The 15,209-nt window shown below is 47.2% G+C and overlaps 1 protein-coding gene across 12 annotated transcripts in view; it reads right to left on the bottom strand.

Annotated features, from left to right (window-relative positions):
- TJP1 (tight junction protein 1) overlaps positions 1-15,209 on the bottom strand; it is a 131,629-nt gene that overhangs the window by 81,107 nt on the left and 35,313 nt on the right. For 4 of the 12 annotated variants that reach the window (XM_087941679.1, XM_087941683.1, XM_087941684.1 and 1 more), the window contains exon 1: positions 220-319. The exons of the other annotated variants lie outside the window; for them this stretch is intronic. The gene's annotated coding sequence lies outside the window, so the exon portion shown is untranslated. Of the gene's footprint in view, positions 1-219; positions 320-15,209 lie in introns of those variants that run through there. 12 annotated transcript variants of the gene reach the window in all.

Here is a 15,209-nt window from a genome sequence, read left to right as displayed (position 1 = left end):
CACACACACACACGCACACACGCACACCCCAGCTGGCATGGTGATGCCCCCCCCCTCCCCAAAAGGAAGGAGGGGTCCCCAAACAAGGCAGCCTGGGCATCGCGCTCTTTGCCAACCCAGCGGCCGGCTTACCATGACACCCCCCTGCCCCTGCCAGCTGCGTGTCCCCTGTCCCCTCCCCGCCATCCCGTCCCGTCCTCCCCCCCCCACAAGACCCACCTGGTCTCCTCTGCTGGGGTCGCGCCTCCCTCCGCCCCCCCCCTTTCCTCCCGGGCGCTTTGGTTCCGGCCGCGGAGCTTGGCACGGACTGGGGCCGAGAGTTTCCTGGAACGGGCGAGCCTATCAGCGGCCACGGGGGTGGGGAGGGGGGGGGGAAAGAGGGAGGAGAGGCTGGGCAGGCATGGCGAGGGCTGGCTAGCGGGCAGGAGCGGAGCCCAAACGCTTGGCCCGCCCCCTCTGCCGGCCGGCCTGGGCCAAACTTCGCCTCGCTGAGCTTGCAAAACACTGGAGCTGCGCTTTCCCTCACCGGGACTGGCAGAAGGAACCTCTAGATAGACTCACGGGGCCCCCAAACTTTGGCAGCTTTTAAGACTGGTGGACTTCAATTCTGGGAGTCTTAAATTCTGCTTTTGGTGGGGGAGGGTGTCCAACCTTGGCAAATTTAAGACCTGTGGGCTTCAACTCCCCAAATTCCCTAGCCATCATGGCTAGCTGGGGAATTCTGGGAGTTGAAGTCCACAAGCCTTTAAACTTGCCAATTTTAGCCACCTCTGGGTTAGGGGTTGAATCCAAACCTCCTGAAGTGATACTGCTTGGTCCTTGAGTTTCCACCACCATGGAGCAACCACATTTCCGCGGTTAAGCGAGACGGTGGTTCAATGAATTTTGCCCCCACTGTATGACCTTTCCTGCCACCGTTGTTAAGTGAATCACTGCAGCTGCTAAATTAGTAACACAGCAGTTAAGTCAATCCGGTTTTCCCATCGAGTTTACCTGTCGGAAGGTCGCCAAAGGGGATCCGGTGAAACTCTGACCCGTCATAACTATGAATCAATTGGCCAAACGTCTAAATTTTGATCACATGCCCACAAGCGAGGCTGCAACGGTCATAAATGTGAAAAAATGGTCGCAAGTCCCTTTTTTTCCAGTGCCATCCTAACTTCGAATGGCCACTAAATGAATTTCCGGACTTTCTTAAAGCATCCAGTGCCTGGCTACCTCCTCAATCGCTCCCCCCAGCCACCCCAAGCCTTAACAACAGATGTCTCCTAAATGAGACACAGTTTTGCAGTTGCAAACAACAATTTCCTTTCCAAGGAAGTCTGTGATGACCCAAAGGGGCGTGGCACAAAGGCCACACAGTCAAATAAGCAAGAAGAGTCCCTTTATTATCTCCAACTTTGCCCCCAACGTCCAGGTTACCTTCAGCTAGAGAAAATCTCTCCCAGGAACAGTCTTTTAACTATAGAAAATTCAGTCTAAAACAAGGTACATACAAACTGTAACTTAAAATCCAAACAAACCAAACTAAAGTAATTAACTTGACAGGGCAGGAGAAGGAATTGCGGACTTGAAAGCACAGCAAAACTCACACAGTTGGGAAGATGCCAGGAACACAGATAAGCCACAACGTTACCAGATAAATTCACGATTTGCTCCCAACAACTTAACTCTGCGCAGTTTCCCTTTTTAAACACTCTGTTCCCAACTGCAGCCAATGGAGGGAATCAGGGCCCTTTCCTCCCCCGTAAGCCATGCAACCCACGTTGTTCCCTTCTCCGTTCCTCCCTGCGTGCCCTAGGATGAAGAGGGGGTGGGCCTGGGTCTTGGTGCGAATTCCCTCTCCCTTGTTCTCCCTCTTCCCTGCTCTGCCCAGCCGGCAGAGTGTACATAAAGGGAAAAAAACACACTCGTTAAGAGTCAAGAATCATCAGGTCCAACACTTAATAATAGTCATAAGCTACAAGTAAGCAATCAAATCCAAAGATGGTATTCAGCAGGTTCTGACCAGTCCTGGAGAACCGGCAGCAGAAATTTTGAGTAGTTCGTAATACCACCTGATTGGCCCTGCTCCCCATCTATTCTCTGCCTCCCATTGAGTCCCAGTTCATCGACTGGGTCGTCTTTTGTTGCCCTGTACAAGAGAAGGAGCTGGAAAGCAGGTTAGTGGGGTGGGGAGGGAATGGGATTTTGCAGTATCCTTCCCCTGCCACGCCCACCAGGCCACGCCCACAGAACTGGTAGTAAAAAAATTTGAATCCCACCACGGATCAAATCATACTGGGAAACAGTCAATATAAATCGTAAGGATACAAGCGACAAAGTTAACAGTCCTACAATCACAAGTGGGAGGGGATGGCCGATAAGGAGTGATGAAAAGATTAATAGTGATAGTAATCAGACTTTGTAAATAGTTGAACAGTGTTGAGGGAATTATTTGTTTAGCAGAGTGATGGCACTGGGGAAAAACCTCTCCTTGTGTCTAATTTTTCTGGTGTGCAGCGCTCTATAGCCTCGTTTTGAGGGAAGGAGTTGAAACAGATTTATGTCTGAGATGTGAGGGGTCTCTAGATATTTTCACAGCCCTCTTTTTGACTCGTGCAGGATACGGGTCCTCCATGGAAGGCAGGTCGGTAGCAATTGGTTTTTTCCTGCAGTCCTAATTCCTCTATGGAGTCTGTGTCTGCCTTGTTGAGTTGCAGAACCAAACCAGACCGTGATAGAGGTGCAGATGACAGAGTCAATCACTCCTCTACATAACACCAACCTCCAACTACATCAACCGACCCGACAGTCTTATGCTGCCCCCACCACCCACAAGCCAAATTAAGATACAGATTCTGCTCTTTCGCAAAACCTGGCAACCGAAAGCCAAACTACAGGAAGGAAACTCTGCCCGAGCAGCACAGATGCCCGGCCCCGCCTGGCCCAGCTCGAAAGACCGCCTGGTCGAACACGTGGTGAAGAAGGGCCCACTTGAGATTAATACATGGCTGCCAGGCTGTTCATCACGCTGAACTCAATAGGCCTAACTTTCAAATAATCCTGCGGAGATCTCGTCTTGCAGCTAAATTACCCATTCCGGGAGCAAATTTAGGTCATGCTAAATTAAAGCAGACCCAGCAGCTTTTCTTCTGTTATTACAATTGCTGGAGTTTTAGTTACATACCAGGTTTTTTTTTACCCACGTCTTGCAAGCCCTGAGCAACAACAAAGGGTTGGATAAGAAAGGAAATCCAAAGAATAATGCTTGAAAGCATGAAAAATGCAAAATGCCACCTTCTCCCCATAACGTAGAGTAACGCTGCCTCGTTATTAGATACAGTTCGTCCTTCCCTTACGACGGACGGTTCATTGGAGTTAGAATAGCATTTGAATCCTGGCATAGCTTGATATACAATCCTAGACACTATATTAATCCATAAGGCCAACAAAAGCCTTGCAAACTTTCTGCCTCTATTGTTTGCAACGGCCGGCTCTGTGTGAATTGCCAGGAAGGAAAGGGCTGGGGCCACCACAGGAAACCTGTTTCGGAGCTCGGGAAGTACAAGAGGCCTTGGGGTCCAAAACATTTCCAGGATTCACTTTATTTTCCAGGAGTGTTCCGATCCGAAAGTGAACCTTCCTGATTTAAAAACACAAAATCTGCGCAGCTGGAAGTGTATATACTTCGTCGTATCTTATGCGGGCCCGACGTGTTTACCTAATGGCCTTTATTTATTTATCCGGGGCTGTTTCTGTTTCCAAAAGGGGAAATTTTGGAGGAAACAAAATGCTTCCATTTTATTCTTTTTTTTTTTTAATCTCTGGAGGAAATAGGCTTTAAAGCAAGTTTTTTTCAACCCTGCTGGCTGGGGAATTCTGGTTCTCAAAGTCCACCCATTTTAAAGTTTGCTGACTTGAGAATTCTGGGAATTGAAGTTCATCCCTTAGAGTTTGCTGGCTGGGGAATTCTGGGAATTGAAGTCCATGCATCTTGAAGCATGCCGGCTGAGGAATTCTAGGAGCTGAAGTCCACCAACAAAGCTGAGTTTATTTTGAGTGCAAAACTGAGTTTGTTTTGCTGTGTTGCACCACACGCTCATCCATGGTGCATGTAATCATGGCTTGCTGTACTGAATCAACCTCTGCATCCAATCCTCTGAATCTGGGCTCTTTTATTTTGCACTATATCCTGAGCCAGGAATGAGTCAGCTCTGTCTATCTAAGCAGGATACTTGAACTCAGCTCATCTGCCCAGACCTGAAGACAGAAGAATGTCAGTTTAAAGGCCATTAAGATGATTCCCAAAGCTCCAATATAATGGCCCAGTATTGCATTCTCTTCCTCCGTTCTTTCTGATTGGCCTTTCCTCATCCGTGGTGACCTCAGGGACGGAGATGCTGAGCTTGCTTGCAATAAGTCCCCTCTCTTCCACCTGCTTTGCACCACATCCCTTTAGAGTTGGGTCTTAACATTTGGCTCTTCTTCTGAATAAAGGCCTCTCCTGGCTCGGAGTAACGTAACCGGATCGCCTTCCGTTCTGTGGGATCACATTCCCGGGTTTAATATTTGATGCAGCATCCTTCGCAAGAGAAGCCACTGGCACGCCTTCAAACGCAAGCATCCAAAGGAACAAGCCTCTTTCGGTACGAGAGCGGCTCCAACTTGCAAAAATTTCTCCCCAGAAAACAGATTTTGTAATCTGTTCCGGAATTGGCATCCCTAAAAATGAAGTTCCCTTTCGTTCTTCAATGGTGTTTATCGTTTTTTATTCTTTTTCTTTAGGATAATCCATTCCCCTATTAATTCTAAATCAGAGGGTCTCCAACCTTTGGCCACTTGACGACTGGTGGACTTCAACTCCCAGAATTCCTCAGCCAGCATGCTCTAAACCAGGGCTCTCCAACCTTAGCAACTTTAAGATTTATGGACTTCAACTCCCAGAATTCCTCAGACAGCATGCTCTAAACCAGGGGTCTCCAACCTTAGCAACTTTAAGATTTGTGGACTTCAACTCCCAGAATTCCCCAGCTAGCCATGCTGGCTAGGGAATTCTGGGAGTTGAAGTCCACAAGTCTTAAAGTTGCTAAGGTTGGAGACCCCTGCTCTAAACAATGTCACATATTGGAATGCATTGAAAAATTCTTAGAATTCAGCTTAAAAACATTTTTTTTAAACAGTTAAATGGAAACATTTGGGGCCGTTCCTAAACTCTGCCGAGGAAGAATGAGCTCCAGGGGCCACCATGAGTGTTTTCCGTATCAAACCTGTGCTATCAAAATTAAAATAAGCAGCTAATATTAACGAGAGACCCTCATAAGTTGCCCTCACTCTAGGATCGTGGCTGAGACCCTCCAAGTCCTCCAGCAAGAAGTTTTCCCCTTTAATACAGGCTAAACCACCTTAGACATAATGCAATGTTTCTCAGCGTTGGTAATTTGAAGCTGGGTGGACTTCAACTCCCAGAATTCTAGCCACCATTGAGAAGTTAGCATCTACCCCATAGATGTCCAACCTTGGCCATTATTTCAGACTCGTGGATTTCGACCCCCAAAATTCTCCCATCTTTTTGGAGAGGGCTGCACGGGAAGTTCTGGGAGTGGAAATCCACCCAACTTCAAGTTGGCCAAGTTGAGAAATCCCACTCTAATGTCTTGTGTTTACTCTTGGGTGTGGTGCATTTATCCACCACGGTGGTTCATGCTTTCTCATTGTGCAATTTGCTGTCCAAACTCAGCCTGATGTTGGTTTCCTGAGCCAATCGTGGTGGAACCAAAGGACGGCTTAGCAGGATGCCTTCGTTCACCCCTTGACGCTTAGCGGTAGCCAAGTTCCTCCTATAGTTTTGGCCCAAACAGGAGATTTCTTTGGAATTGCAATTATATTTCTTCCACAAAGCAAACGCTGTGTGTTTCCCCTGTAATGCTAAGGAAGGACAGGATCACTGGAGGAAGGAAGTTTAAACAAAAAAACAAAAAACTGCAGAGCCACCAGGATCTCAGCGGATCATTTGAGCTTTCTCTGTCAGGGGAGAAAATCTCGCTGAAGCTGCAGCGTGTTGTGCTAGTTTTCGTTCTCGCCTTGCAGACGCAGCAGAAATGTAATTTAACGTTTAAAGCTCTGCTCCTATTAAAAGGGGAGCTATAACCAACTGAGCAATTGATAAGATGGAAACCATTTCCTGGATCCTGAGCCCAGTTTTGCAGGCCAAACAGCCAAGCTTCCATGCTCAGAATCTCCACCTGGGAGGATTTTTTTAAGGCAGCATTTTCGTCCCTCCAGGAACATTACAGGTAGCTCTCGCTGGGCCCTCTCTAACCAAATGAAATTCGGTGTATTAAAAAAAAGGAAGGATTTACACTTGGGGAAGAAAACCCAAATGTATAGGTACAGACTAGGTGAAATGTGGCACAAGGGTAGTCACTGCAAGAGGGACCCTGGAGTCCTAGTGGACAATTCGTTAAATAGGAGCCAGCATTGTGCTGCAAATGTGCAAAACGCCTATACGATCCTAGGCTGCATCAACAGAAAGACAGAATCAAGATCACGGGAAGTGATGCTACTGCTGCCAACTCATAAAACATTCCTGTGTTTGTTTTTAGTTGCCATTAAAAAAAAACCAGGGTGGGATGCGGGGGGAGGAGGGAAATTTGGAAGAGCGGTGCAGCACTTTAAAATCAAAAGAATATTCCAACTCTTTATCTTTAAAAGTTTGTAACTAAAATACCAGAGCCTTTGCCCGCAAATATATTTAACTGGAGAGTGTGATTGATACCCTGAGGGGGGGAAGGGGGTAAACAGGGTCACAGGGGACTGGAAATGACGTATGCCAGAGTTGGCTTGACGCAGGGCAGTGCCAGTGTGTCGCCTCTAATAAATCCTTGGAAGTTTTTTGAAGTTTGGTTCGAGAACCATCGTTTCATTCGAGCGATTGCTGGAATCCTGACAACCGCTTTCTAATGTCTTGGTAAGACCGCCCTCGCAATACTGCAACCAATGTTGAGCGGTCATTTAAATAAATGGTCGTAAGTCGCGGACTTCCTACATACAGGATGCTCATTGAGCGACGGAGGTAGCGGGTTCTCGTTTTAAACCAGAAATGAAAGATGGGACGTGACCTCAAACCGGGAATGATGGTTACAGCTATCCAAACGGATGGAGGTTTGCGTGGCCAGTTACAGCTTCGCCCTTCTTGTTCCCAAACAATTCAGAAATCGCAACTCAAGGATCAACAGCTAGAAATCTAAGGGGAAATAAAACTAGGAGGAAATCCCATTAAGCTTAGGTGTGTTGAATAAATCAGGGGTCTCCAACCTTGGCAACTTGAAGACTTCTGGACTTCAACTCCCAGAATTCCTCAGCCGGCTGAGGAATTATGGGAATTGAAGTCCACAAGTCTTCAAGTTGCCAAGGTTGAGACCCTGAATAAAGTATCTCCCTCTTTGGTGGGGAAGGGTTGTGCTTGAGCCAAGGGACTTTTGCACACAATTGTTCAGTTTTAGAAAGATAAAATTGGCTGTTTCCTCTGGAATTTTGCCTCTACCCTCCCTGCAAAACCACCTCCGTCTCGGTGGCGATTGAGTTCCAGCTGCAAACAGTCCAGATCCTGCCTCTGGGCTGAAAGAACCAGAAGCTGCTTTTGAGCTTCTTTTGACTTCTTTTCGAGCACTAACAGAAGGTGAAAGGGGAAGCCACACAACCGCAAGGACCACGGAAATAATTTCCGGTGGTTTTTCGAGCCGTTTTATCTCAAATGCCAACCTTCTCTCGCAATTCTTTTCCAAGGAGCCCAAAAGGCTATTTGTGCATTGTTGGGTCAATTTCCATCGGATCACAGAACTCGGGGTTGACAATGGGGGGGGGGGGAGTGGATTCTTTAGATAAGACATAAGACATAAGAATTTATTTGTCATTACACTCGCAAGCGGGTGCAACGAAATAAGGTGCTCTTCCACAAGTAAAACTGGACAACACCATTGAAAGAAAAATGAAACTAGACACAACAAACCATACAATAATCTCTATACAATTTAAAAATGTAAATACCCCATCACTCTCAGCCATTAACAATAATGGATAGTCTTCCAATTTTGCATTTTATTTTATTTTATTTTAATAGTGTGTTTCTCTATTCGGCCCAATTCACTCTTGTCCCTGCTTCTAAAGTCACTCTCGGTACAGATTTCAAAACTGAATGGCCGTGGACTTGGATTTCAGAATGGATAAAAATCCATTTGTAACTAACTGATGGCTTTGGACAGCAAGTGTGTAAGAGATCAGAGACTTGTGGGAAAAGGAAAGGTTGAAAAAAGTGAGGTTGATCAGTAATGCTCAGGTGTACATCTAAGCACCTGGAAAAATTACCTTCTTCCTTTCCTTTGGGAAAGAAGTAAGATTTCACCTTACAAAACAAGAAAGCCGTGCAAAAAAAATGGAATAAATGCCATAAATAGTAGTGAATCCATGGAAGAACAAGTAATGCTATCTCAGACGGGGTGTTGTGGGTGTAACAGAAGAATCTAAAACTACTTTTAATCTAAGAAGGAAGGGGAAATTTCCTGTTAGTGAGAATGATTAATCAGTGGAACACTTTGCTTCTAGAAGTTGAGGGTGTTTCATCACTGGAGGATTTTATGAAGAGATTGGAACAACCATTTATTCTAAAATGGTATAGGGCAGGGGTCACCAACCTTTTGGACCTCAAGGACCACCAAACTCATGATTTTAAATCCTGCCGACCAGAGACCCTGGCAAAATCCCCCCAAAAGTCTGCAGGAAAATCCCCCACCCTGTTTTCCTACCGATCGATCGTTCTTTATTTGGGATCACAGGATACCATCTCCATCTCTGTTCTCAGGGGGAAAGAGAGACTTTTGGCTTCATGCAAGGAAAGCAGCAGAAGCTGCAGAAGTCTTTCTTTCTCTGCCCCAAACTCCACCAGAAATGAGCCTCTTGGAGCAGGAGGCCTTGCAGGGTCCCCAAAGACTCATTTCTGGCGGAGTTTGGGGGAGAGAAAGAAAGACTTCTGCTGCTTTCCTTGCATGCAGCCAAAAGCAGAAGAAGAAAGAAGCGGAAAGAAGCAGCCCGGTGGCCAGGCCAGGCACGTGGGGCGAATGGGGCAAGTTCCCCCCCTCCCCTCACTACCTCATGTTGTTTGCAAGGCAAGTGATGCCAGCCTCGTGTTTCCGCGGGCCATGTGGGCGGTGCAGCCTTGTGCTTCCATGCAGCCTGGATTAATTGCTTGGGGGGGGGGGGTGACATTTCTCTGCGGACCACCCAAATTTTCTTGCGGATCACCAGTGGTCCCCAGCCTACTGGTTGGCAACCACTGGTATAGGGTGTCTTGCCTGAGCAAGGGTTGGACTAGAAGTCCTCCAAGGACCCTTCCAGCTCTCTTATTCTGTTATTCTTTTAGTTCCCAGAACACAGTATTTATGGATCCGGTTTTGGATTTTACAGGAAAGCTCTTCATGTGGGATTTCAATCCCGCTAAAAGTATCAAATCCATTTCCACAAACTAATTTTTGTAGCTTGACTGAGTTCAACATTTTTCAACCGTGTGGCAGATATATTTATTACCCTGCTATTTTCCTCTCAGAGGCCATGAAAACGGGGCTCTTTCCAAACAGGTCTTCTCCAGAAATGGCCCACTCTGGACCAATGGGCATCCAATCTCTTCTTGAAAGCCTCCAGGGATGGCGCGCCCACAACTTCTTCTGGAGACGAGTCGTTCCACGGGTTACTTGTTCTCACGGTCAGGAAATTCCTCCTTAGTTCTAGCTTGGATCTTCCATGTCTTCCTACATTGGCTTTGCTTGGCGGCTACCCCAACCCAACTCAGGCTAAAGCCCCCGAGGCGAGCTCTATGGAGCTCTGGGCTTTCCACCTGCTTGCAGATCTTGTGGCTTCGGAAAGGAAATTCTCCCCACTCTGCCCCGTCTTCCTTCTCCCTAGGCACTGCAGATGGGGCCAATCTGCTGAGTGGGCATAACGTGTGTTCTCTTCGAAGAACCTCCCTCTCTTTCCTGGGCCGGTGCCATCAGCACAAACGCCAGGCTTCGCTCTCTCCGAAGATCGCCAGCCTTCCCCTGTCTCCGAGCCAACCTACATTTTGCTACTCCGATCTCTCACCCATGTTGGAGAAAGGTCTGTCTTGGGCCACCCGTTCCTGCTTGCCCGCTGACCATTTAGGCTTTTATTCCTTCTGTTTACTTACTGGCTGGTGGTGCCATCATTCACAACTGCAGTGAAACAGGGCAAAACTCGCTTAACAAATGTCTCACTTTAACAACAGAAATTTTGGGTTCAGTTGCAGTCATAAGTCAAAGACCTCCTGTATTAAATTTGTTTGCTGCCCATCTTACTATAAGGTGACTCAGGGCAACTTACAACTGTTATTTTACTCTCACCCGATTTACTAACACAGACTGGTGTGCCCATTCTCAACTTGGGGAGTGTGTGTTCGCACACCAGCTGGACCTGACCCAAAGCCCCAACACTTAACTGTGGTTCCCCTTCACTTACTGCACGTTTGACCCCCTCGTGCTTATGAAGTGACCTTAGGAAGAACCTAGGAAGAACTTAGAAGGAACTTAAGAACTTAAGAGGAACTTAGGAAGAACTTAAGAAGAACTTAGGAAGAATTTAGAAGTAACTTAGGAAGAACTTAGGAAGAATTTAGAAGTAACTTAAGAAGAACTTAGAAAGAACTTAAGAAGAATTTAGAAGTAACTTAGGAAGAACTTAAGAATTTAAGAAGAACTTAGGAAGAACTTCTTAAGTTCTTAAGAAGAACTTAGGAGAAACTTAAGAAGAGCTTAGGAAGAACTTAGGAAGAACTTAAGAAGGACTTAGGAAGTGCCACCTTAGGGCTCTTGAAGAAGACAGGGAGAAAACAGCTTCGCCTTTCTCTGCAAATCTGACCCCACATAGTTCTACCACACTTGAGGGCCGAACTACCTTGAAGGATGAAGGAATGGTGTTGACAAAATATCATTTGAAGGAGCCTGGTGCAATCTGGAAACACTCTGGGATCTGGTGGTTCTTTTCCAGCTGAAAATATCTCAAGAATGCCTTCTTGTTAAGCCAGAAGCTTAAATGGCTTGCACTGGGTAGAAACACGTGGTTGACACAAGCCTCCTTCTGTATCTCTGTTTGGTTTTCATTTGCACACATGACTAGTTCTTATCTCTGGACCCAGCAACTGTGTTTCCTCCTCAGACAGACTGCTGAAGGAAAGGGAAGGGAAGGGAAGGGAAGGGAAGGAAAAGAAAGAAAGAAAGAAAGAAAGAAAGAAAGAAAGAAAGAAAGAAAGAAAGAAAGAAAGAAAGAAAGAAAGAAAGAAAGAAAGAAAGAGGGAGGGAGGGAGGGAGGGAGGGAGGGCAGGAAGGAAGGAAGGAAGGAGGAAGGAAGGAAGGAAGGAAGGAAGGAAGGAAGGAAGGAAGGAAGGAAGGAAGTGGAAGGAAGGGAGGGAGGGAGGGAGGGAGGAAAGGAAGGAAGGAAGGGAAGGGAGGAAGGAGGGAAGGAAGGAAAGGGAAGGAAAGAAGGAAGGAGGAGGGAGTAGAAGGAAGGAAGGAAGGAAGGAAGGAAGGAAGGAAGGAAGGAAGGAAGGAAGGAAGGAAGGAAGGAAGGAAAGGAAGGCAGGAAGGAAGGAAGGAAGGAAAGGAAGGCAGGAAGGAAGGAAGGAAGGAAGGAAAGGGAGGAAGGAAGGAAGGAAGGAAGGAAGGAAGGAAGGAAAGGAAGGCAGGAAGGAAGGAAGGAAGGAAGTGGAAGGAAGGGAGGGAGGGAGGGAGGAAAGGAAGGAAGGAAGGGAAGGGAGGAAGGAGGGAAGGAAGGAAAGGGAAGGAAGGAAGGAAGGAGGGAGGGAGTAGAAGGAAGGAAGGAAGGAAGGAAGGAAGGAAGGAAGGAAAGGAAGGCAGGAAGGAAGGAAGGAAGGAAAGGAAGGCAGGAAGGAAGGAAGGAAGGAAGGAAGGAAAGGGAGGAAGGAAGGAAGGAAGGAAGGAAGGAAGGGGGAAGGAAGGAAGGAAGGAAGGAAGGAAAGGAAGGCAGGAAGGAAGGAAGGAAGGAAGGAAAGGGAGGAAGGAAGGAAGGAAGGAAGGAAGGAAGGAAGGAAGGAAAGGAAGGAAGAAAGGAAGGAAGGAAGGAAGACAGACTGTAAAAACTATTCACGTTCCTCTCTAGCTTTGAACAGTTTGCAACACAACGAAATGTTGAATTGTGCCCCATTTTTGTGCAAAATATACAGGCTGGTTATAGTTGGCCTGGTTCTGTTTCGTAAATCAAGCTCTGGGAAATTGCTGCTACGAGATCTACCTCCTTGAAAAAGCAGCCAACACGAACTGCAATGCATCCCGTACAAATAAACCCACATCTGGGCTCTTCAGTTCATTTTGGCATCCCTCCATCCCAAGCGTGCTGGTTTAAGCCAAGAGAACAATTTGGCAAGCCTCCCCCCACAGCCCCCTTCCACTTTCTGTGCATGTGACTTTTCCCTTTGAAGTCTTCCCCCCCCCCCCCCCGCCCCCACAAACTGCAGGCCAGAGCTTAAGGCCCATGGAGTTTAAAATAACTTTGGAAGATCGAGGATAAGAAGCAGGGGAGCTACAGGACGAGAAATGAACGATTCTGGATTGCTACCAATGGATTTGACGCTGCAGGCAAAGTTTTACGAGTTTCACATCTATCGGTTTAGAGCCGCGGGGGAACTTCGTAGAAAACAGAAGTGGCTTTTGGAAAGAGAAAGACAAACATGGAGACCCTGGCTAAATAAATCTAGAATACTTTTTTTTTTTCCCCACCACCCGCATCAAAAGCAATGATGATCAGGAATCGCTGTGTGTAATCTGGCCGGATAAGGTGCCCTTTTTCAATTGTCAGACTAGTTTTGAATTTTCTGATTCTTCCGTTTCATGGATCAGGCGCACAAACCCAGGGATCCAAGACAATACAAAGACTGAGAATCTAAAGCAGAGGTCCCCAAACTTGGCAACTTTTAAGACTTGTGGACTTCAATTCTCCAGAAATTGCTATGCTGGCTGGAGAATTCTGGGAGTTGAAGTCCACAAGCCTTAAAGTTGCCAAGTTTGGGGACCTCTGATCTAAAGGCACATTTTCCTGGTAAAGACCAACCAGAGTAGTAGATGATAGCAAATAGAAAGACAAAGAAACACTAGCTGGATTCATTCACAGGAGAGGCAAAACCAATGCTGAATCTAAACCCTGTTGAAGAAAACACCGCTGGATTATTTATACTGCAGGCTACACCGGACAAGATCGAATCAGTCACATCATGAAGAAGAATTCTGAAGGTTCCCAGAACTTGTAATCAATCACACACGATGATCATTATGAAGCCACAGATGTTAGTTTTGGGTGGATGTGAAAAAAGGATGAAGTTGAAAAAGGATAATGTAAATACGAAGCGACGTGTATTTAAAGTTTTGATTCTGAGCAATTCAACCAATGAGTACCAGAGGTCCTTTACTCGGGGCAGTGCCCCAAAGGTTGTAGTAGCCCATGAGAAGATGCACTCAACTTTTAATGGTTCACACAGAGAACCCTCCAATATCAACGCTTGTAACCCTTTCTCAGATGCCTTAGGTCAGATATGGGGGATAGCACAATCCCCCCCACACGCTTATCCAACAAGGGTGTCCCAATCTTGATGAATTTAAGAGCTGGGGGCTTCAACGCCACCGATGTCGACAGACCTCCTCAGTCAACCAGGACAAGAGTGGTGCTCCCTGAGCACCAGCGATGATTGCATGTGTGGACAACTTGCAAAGAAGCTCCAGAGTCTGCAGGGTGATCTGCTTTGATCCACCAGCTCCTATTCCACACGGCTTCTCTTTTTATTCGAACCAGACACAAACACACACGTTTGGCTTTCATCAGGCGGGGAAGCCCAGCACGGCGCTTATCTCCTTATCAAAGCACCCCTCCTCCTGTTTTCATTGCCTCCCCCTCCCCCAACCCCCCCCCTTGTCCTCCAGGAAACTTCAAAGGAGAAGCAAACATGGAGACCAACCCCAGCCAAGCCGACCGATCAGATAAAGTCAGCCAGGCAAAGCCCAAACGAATCAGCTCCACGGTTGCCTCTCGTCTTGATCTGGCTGCTCCCAATCGGTGCTATAAATCTCCATCAATGCAGGGAGCTGTTGCTTCCCGGGGTTTTTTTTTGTGTGATGGCTATTTATAGGTCCCAGGAAGGGGAGGAAAATTGTAAAAAGTGCACAGACAGAGCACAGAGGCACTGCACATAATTGGTTTCCCGACAGGACGAGGGAGCCTCCTCCCTCTTGGACAAAGGAAGCTGAAAATCCTTCCTCCCAAACATCACGGAGATGACACCCATGATGGGCCTTCCCAACAAGATGAGAAGTGGCAGGATGTTGTGGGTTCCTGGGCTGCTGGCTCAGGGGGTCTCCTTGGAAGGTCCCCTTTCTTAAACCCACCGCCAATAAGGTTTTCCGCAGGCAAAGGTGTCTGGGGCTACCCCGTCTCTTCCTCCAGGAAATTCGGGAATCTCAATCATTCAGAACAGAGCTGGAAGAGACCTTGGAGGTCTTCTAGTCCAGCCCCCTGCTGAAGCAGAAGGTCCTCTACCATTTCACACAAGTGGCTGTCCAGCCTCTTCTTGAAAGCCTCCAGTGAGGATGGAGCACGCACAACTTCTGGTTCTACTGGATAATTGTCCTCCTTGTTAGGAAGGTCCTCCTGAATTCCAAGTTGCTTCTCTGCTGGAGGAGGAGACCTGGTGGCCCTAGAACTGCAACCATCTGCTCTGGTTGCAGGTGGAAATGTGAGGCCAGCCTTAGCCAGCCAAAGACCTCTCAACCATCTGACCATCTTCCTAAGCTACGTACGGCGTATGCTATTCTCCCAAGCTTCTCTCGCTCTCCATTCTTTAGGTCAGGGATGTCCAATCTCGGGCACTTTGAGATCTGTGGACTTCAACTCCTAGCATTCCCCAGCCAGTTTAGGTCAGAGATGCCCCAAACCTGGCAACTTTTAAGACCTCTGGACTTCAGCTCCCAGAATTCCCCAGCCCCAAGTCTTCAAGTTCCGAGGTTCCGCTTTAGCTTCTTCTACTTCTCTTAAAAACATGCAAACACACCAGAATTTTGCCTCCTCCAGAACGTGCAGAACCAAACTTTCTTTTCAGACCAAGACTGGAAGCTACGAAGGTAGTCCTCAACTTACAATTGTTCTTCTAGTCACCGTTCAAA

Source organism: Pseudonaja textilis, chromosome 13, assembly GCF_049901715.1.
Source record: "Pseudonaja textilis isolate UNSWEBS1 chromosome 13, rPseTex1.2, whole genome shotgun sequence".
Lineage (NCBI taxonomy): Eukaryota > Metazoa > Chordata > Lepidosauria > Squamata > Elapidae > Pseudonaja > Pseudonaja textilis.
The sequence above is the reverse complement of the archived record's forward strand: the minus strand, read 5'-3'. Positions and strand labels throughout refer to the sequence as shown.